Source organism: Terrapene carolina, unplaced genomic scaffold (genome assembly GCF_002925995.2).
Source record: "Terrapene carolina triunguis isolate 2854851 unplaced genomic scaffold, T_m_triunguis-2.0 Scaffold180, whole genome shotgun sequence".
NCBI classification, from domain to species: Eukaryota; Metazoa; Chordata; order Testudines; family Emydidae; genus Terrapene; species Terrapene triunguis.
In genome coordinates, this window is record NW_020664531.1 from 8,748,102 (window position 1) to 8,755,091 (window position 6,990).

Here is a 6,990-nt window from a genome sequence, read left to right on the forward strand (position 1 = left end):
CAGGGAGCCTGCCTTAGCCCTGCTGCGCCGCCGACAGGACTTTTAGTGGCCTGGTCAGCAGTTCTGACCAGAGTCGCCAGGGTCCCTTTTCAACGGGCATTCCGGTCAAAAAACAGACGCCTGGCAACCCTAACTGGACTCTGTTGACAGCAGCAGTTCCCAATCTTTATTGGTTCACATACCACCTTCTTACAAATTTCTCCTTTTTATGCACATTTTAGGCTTAAATAGATTTAAGATTTAATAGTAAGTATTTACTGACTCAGTTTAAAAAAAAAAAGTTTTGAATTTGGCTGGTGGACAGGTGCCTGGGAAAAATTAGAAGCGAAGGCAGTTTGGCTGGGGGAGTCTGGGCGGGTGGGTTAGAGAATGTGAGGTTAAGAGTTGGTTGGGAATTCTTAGACAAAATATTTTTTTCCTCAGAAAACGCTGACATGTCAAAACCAAAACATTTAATTGGAATATACTAGTGTTGACAAAACTTTCATTGGGAAAGGTTTCTCAGATCCAGGTTGGAATTTCTGGCATAACCAGAGAGAGAGAGAAAGTCTCACTCCAAAATAGCGGAGTGGTCCAGATCTCTAGTCTTCCTGAATCAGACCAGGGACTTGAACCCAGGTCTCACACATCCCCATAACTAGTTATTGGCAGTGGGAGTTTTGAGTTTTTGTGAAAAGCTTCAAAAGGTCCCACTTTCATCCTAATGCAGAATGGGCTAATTCTCAGAATCTCAGTTTTGCAAGATAGGAAAACTTGTTTCCTGCTGTGACAGCTCCCCGGGTACACTCTAGGCTGGACACAGCCGTTCAACAGACCCCTCTCCTCTTCACATTACATATCTCTGCTCATAACATCAACGAATACTTGAAGGACATTGTGAACTAAGGGAAGTGGTCCCAGGCTGAAAGGAAATCCAGCCTGTAAATTAAGCATCCGGTAGCGTGAAAAAGAGGTTTGCTTCAAATCTTACTTAGCTTGGTAAAGTTTAGAAATTAGATTGTGGTTTTAGCTGTTTATTTCGTTAGTAACCAATTCTGACTTTTATGCCTTACCAGTAGGGCTCCGTGTCTGTCATGGAGGTTGCGGAAGTCACAGATTCCATGACTTTCCACGACCTCTAAGACTTCTGCAGTGGCCAGTGTAGCTGATCCCGGGGCCAGCTGCTCAGGTGCTGGAGCGGCCCTGGAGACAGCCACACCAGCTGCTGCTTGGGCAGCCCCCGGCAGCGGTCCTGGGGTGGCCGGAGCAGCTGCAGTCTGTGGCCCCAGGCAGTGGTCCCTGGGCAGCAGGCCTGAGCAGCCGCAGTCCACTGGCCCTGGCAGCGGTCCCCAGGCAGCCGGCCGGTGTAGCTGTGGTCTGCGGCCCACAGCAGCTGGTGGTACTGGCCCCGGGCACCTCCCCAGCAGCGGCCCCTCCGGATGCTCCCCCCCCAGCAGTGGCCCCCCATGCCCGCCTAAGATTTAGTCAGGGGTATTTTTAGTAAAAGTCATGGACAGGTCAATTTTTGTTTATTGCACATTACCTGTCCATGACTTTTACTAAAAATACCTGTGACTAAATCCTAGCCTTACTGATCACTTATCATCACTTAACATCTATCTTTCTCTAGTTAATAAACTTGTTTTATTGTTTTATCTAAACCAATGCATTTTGCTTCGAGTGTTTGGGTACTCGCTACTCAGGTTAACAAAGGTTGGTGCATAATCATTTCCTTTGATGAAATAACAGACTATTAATGAGCTTGCATTGTTGAGGAGTATGCTGTACAGTACAAGACACATATTTCTCAGGGTGCAAGGCTAGGACTAAGAAGTTGCTTGTGTCACCCTGTATGTAGTTCATGAGTGGCTGGGAAAGCGTTCTTGTAACTTTGCTGGGAGTGATTTTACATGCTAATGGCTGTGTGTGAGCAGAGCCTGGAGAGGTTGCTTTTTCACATGTACCACTGTTTGGGAACCTCTGATCTACAGCATATTCAACTGTCCTATGCTATTTTATGCAGTGTAGTTTTAGCTGTGTCAGTCCCAGGATATTAGAGGGACAAGGTGGGTGAGGTAATATTTCTACTCTGTTTTAGTGATAGTGGGCCAAATTTTCCTGCTGTTTACATCTTGTAACTCCACTACCTTCAGATTTCCCCCTCAGTTACACTCAGCTGATTTCACTGCAGTTGCTGCTTAGTCCAGAATTTGGCCTACTGGGTATAATGCCATCTCTAGCTTACAGAATTATAGGAATCACTAAGAGAAGATCAACATGTGGCTGTACATTTTTCAAAATGGTAACTACACCTATGCCCGGAGATGGATGCAAATTCATGAAAAGCCTGTTTATTGTCAGGATTTTTCAGAATGGTCTGAGAAAAGAGAGCGGTTCCTATGGGAACTACGATCTGCAAGTTTACACCTCTAAAGAAAATATGGAGTCAAATTCATTGCTGCTGAAAATAGGTGCATAGACTTCAGTAGAGCTGCTGCTGCTTAAGGAAGTTGGAAACTCTTAAACTTTTGATGGTATACGCAGGACCGGCTCCAGGGCTTTTGCCGTCCCAAGCAGCCAAAAAACAAACAAACAAACAAACACAAACAAAAAAAAGCTGCGATCGTGATCTGCGGCACTTCCGCCGCGACTCTACTGCCGCCGCTTCTTCGGCAGCAATTTGGCGGCAGGTCCTTCCTGCCGAGAGGGAGTGAGGGACCCGCTGCCAAATTGCCACGGAAGAGCCGGACGTGCCGCACCCTTTCATGTGCCGCCCCAAGCACCAGCTTGCTAGGCTGGTGCCTGGAGCCAGCCCTGGGTATACATAAAATGGAGAAGGCTGGAGAATGGAGAATAACAAAAGTAGACAATACAATGGCTTCATTTTTGTTTATTAATGTTTGGTTAACAGGCTTTGGATACAGATTTCAAGTAAAAGAGGCTTTCTATCCACACAACATACAACAAAAAGACACAGAGAATCTAAACATTTTCCAGCCAAAGTCAAGCGACTCCAGGTATTCAAGTTAGGCACTAACCATCATTTATGTTATTCTAGTGAGATTTTCCCCCCCTTACCTTCAATTTTTCAACTTTTTTGTTCTCACTTGTATGTTTTAGCTCCTGTCCTTGAGCATTTCAAGTGTAAGGGTGTCTAGCTGGTTTAGAACACAGTTATAGAAGACAAACTGGTGGGATGCGGGGGGAAGAGTAATATTGATAGCACTCACAGAATATGGTACCTTTGCAGTTTACAACAAAGAAAAATAACTGATGAACAGAATCCAGTACTAGAAGGCAAGAGTGAAACAGTAGAACTGTAATAATTTTAATGCAGACAAATGTATTACATATTAGCAATAATCAGTGTCTTAGAATATATTATAATCAGTAATTAAATATATTTTAATCTACTATCACAGTAAGAATGTACATATTGTACTAGCTAAGAAAAATCTGCAAAGTTATTCAAAATTGCCTGATTAATTTTATTTTTCCCCTCATCTAGCAGCCACATTATATCCTGTGGAATTTGGATATTCTGCTAAAGTGCTCTTACTAGGCTTCATAGTCATCATCAATGTTAAACAACATGAATCACCACAGACTGTGTCAGCTTGTGAACAAAAGGCACAATGGATCTGGGTTCACGCATTGACCTAACATTGGTTTCCAGAAGCCATTTCACCCACAAATAGATTTTATAGCTGCATAAGAGGAACACCATGGTTATGGTGTTTCTTCTAATCACCTAGTTTTCACAAATGATGCTTTTGTTCTTGAATTGATTACATGGCCGACTATTTTTTTTTTTCAATAAAGTAGTCAACACTTCAAGGCAACAATTATACCTCCCTTAGCTACCCACCCTTTACCTTCCAAGGCAAAATAGGGCACAGGAAGGTGTGGAAAAAAAGCCTTCACCATTTCCTTATGAATTATAACAAGTCACCTCACCCTTGGAATTTAGAAACAAGTAAATATGAAACCCAGATTTCCAGTTGCTGCTAAATCAGGGGCACTGTAAATCTACAGACCTTTCATTTCTCGTTTTAAAAAAAGCAATTGGAGCAAAATCTCTTATTTTAAAAACAATATTTTTACTACATTTAGAATATTTCAGTTATAAAAATGGCTATACTTTTTTCAAAATGATTACTTAGTGTTTGGATTAGAGCTGCATGGAAACAACTTTTTGGTGCAAATGTATTTGTTTCTCAATGAAATTTCATTTTGTCAGAAATTTTCCGACCCGGTCTAGTAAAAACTCACTATCAGTGCAGTGTTCCTTTCCATTATGCATTTCCCATTTAGTTACTATGAGACAGGTTTTAATTTCAGTTACAGTAGTAAATCCAGGCAACTCCACTGATTTCTGTGGAATTATCTTCGCTTTACCCTACTATACCCAACATTATAATCTGACTTGTCTTGTCCTGCACAGAACTGTTTATCTACTTATTGCACAAAAATATTGGTCCATCTGGTGGAGGAGCTGTAATTCTTCTCTGGTTACCAGACACAAGTGTTTTCTAATGTGAAGTTTGTAAAAATTATTTCAGTATGGGAGACTTATTGGCTAGGAAGCCAGAAGACAAAGCAGCTTCCTTTGTTTTGAGACCAGAATAATGTATTTTTTTAAGCAAACACTTAAGAGGAACAATATGACAGCTAAAATCCTCAGCTTCATTCAGTCTGTTGATCATCTGCATACAGTGCACCACATTCTGTGCTTATATACCCTTATAATTTCACTTGAACTCAATGACGTTACTCTGAATTTATAATAGAGTAGCCAAGAGCAGTGTTTTGCACAGTGGCTCAGTCACCTGTCTGAATGTTGCCTGGGTTTTCAGACTGATTTACCACATCTTCCTTTTCTTTGTTGCATTTGAAATCAGTTTTTTTTTTTTTTAAACATCCAGATCCAGGGAATTCTAGCTCCTTTGATATCCATTTATTCTTTTAGTTTACCCCAGAAATGGCAGTCTGGAATTCATATTTTAAATAAGAGTCTTAATAAGATCAGTGGTCCTGGGGCTCATCCCCTGCAATATCTAAGGGCTTGTCTATACTTACTGCGCTGGTTCGGCGGCAGGCAATCGAACTTCTGGGTTCGATTTATCGCGTCTTGTCTGGACGCGATAAATCGAACCCAGAAGTGCTCGCCGTCGACTCCGGTAATCCTGCTCGGCGTGAGGAGTACGCGGAGTCGACGGGGGAGCCTGCCTGCCGCGTCTGGACCGCGGTAAGTTCGAACTAAGGTACATCGACTTCAGCTACGTTATTCACGTAGCTGAAGTTGCGTACCTTAGTTCGAATTGGGGGGTTAGTGTAGACTAGGCCTAAGTTTTATAGGGTAATATAATGAAGGAGTGCTTGAACTGCACATTTCTTTTATTCTGTGGGTTTATTGGAATCGTAGGCACCTATTTTCAACATGGACCTTGAATTATATTTATGGTTTACATTTCTGAAAGTAATATTTCATACTCCACAGTTACCGTGGATGGAACAAAAATGGACAGTGATGCAACAATAAATCATCTTTGACTAATGTGGGAACAGGAGCAACATTTTACAGTCACAATTACAGTGGTATTATGTCAAAGAGGTTTGTTACACATTACCCCACATAAATTAGCAGCTTTAAAGACCACATAGCATCATGTCACACAACATAGTTTACAGATTATTCTTCAAATAAATCATTTCCTCAAAAATGAATTTAGAAATACAGAGGGAATGTGGTGATTTCATGAAAAGTATCAGGTAGTGCACAGATTACGATTACAGATGAAATTCTTACACAATATTTCAAGATCTATCACTATAGAGTAGACTGATTTTTTTTTTTAAATTCAACATAAAATATAATTCAAAGACAGCCCAATCCCCTTTTAATCATTAATAATAATTTATATGATGAACAATGCCTCAAAGAGACCATAGTAATTAATGTTCTTTTATGTGGCTTCAGGGCAAATGAATTTTTGAGACTTACATTGCTGTAAGTATGATATAGATTTACGTAGGTTAGGCTCAAGTATAATCTTTACTTTTTCTGTTTTTAAATATGTGTGAACCTAACATCTGTTTTCAAGATTTAATTTTTTTCTTTTAATGAAAGAAAGTAGCATTGGTTATAAAACTTGTACTTGATATGTTAGAAATCCCAGAACAGTAGCATTGTGCTGGTACATGAGAATATGAGAACAAAACTGACCAGACTATTTTCATGGTCCAGTCTGGGAAATTACAAACATGTACTCAAATGGTAGAAATTATATAAAGTAAATTCGTACTTTAATAATTTTGCTGTTCAATATTCTGAGATGTTAACAGTCAATGATTTTTTAAAAATCATTTCAATGTAAATTAATTATAATACATCACTCATACTTAAAACATTTCTACCAATTTGTAGGAAATGTCTCTCAACGTAAAGTCTATCAAATCAACAGAAACATTTAAATCACGACCACTGTAGGATCATTGGCAGCAGATCCTGGTACAGGGAGGAAGTGGGAAGGGTATGGAGGGGATATGTACCCCCAAAGAGAAAGAGAGAGCAGGGAATGGGGTGCCTGGGGAAAGGGCCAAATGATCTCAGGCTGTGCAGGTTCTCCCTTCCCAGACAGGGCACAGGGGATGTAAGGATACATAGAGCATACTTCAGCTCAGGGGAGCAGCGTGGGTTCCTCCACTCCTGCTTCTTCCCAGCACCCCATCCAGCTAGTTGGACTGAGCAGTGGTTTCTGGATTTAGGTCAATTTTTCATCTAAGTGGAGTGGATTCTTAAATGTTCAAAGAATTACACTGTGGAAAGTGGTGGTGTGTAGGGAGGGTGGGTGGGAGTGAGGAAACCGTCTATTCTTCCCTTGCCCTGTTCAGGTAGTCAGGAGAACAAACCCCTTTAAAGTTAAATACCTATTGTTTTCACTATTTAAAGCTTTGAGTTGGTTCTTCTACCTGCCAAAAGGCCAGCACTACATTCCAGTGACATCAGGT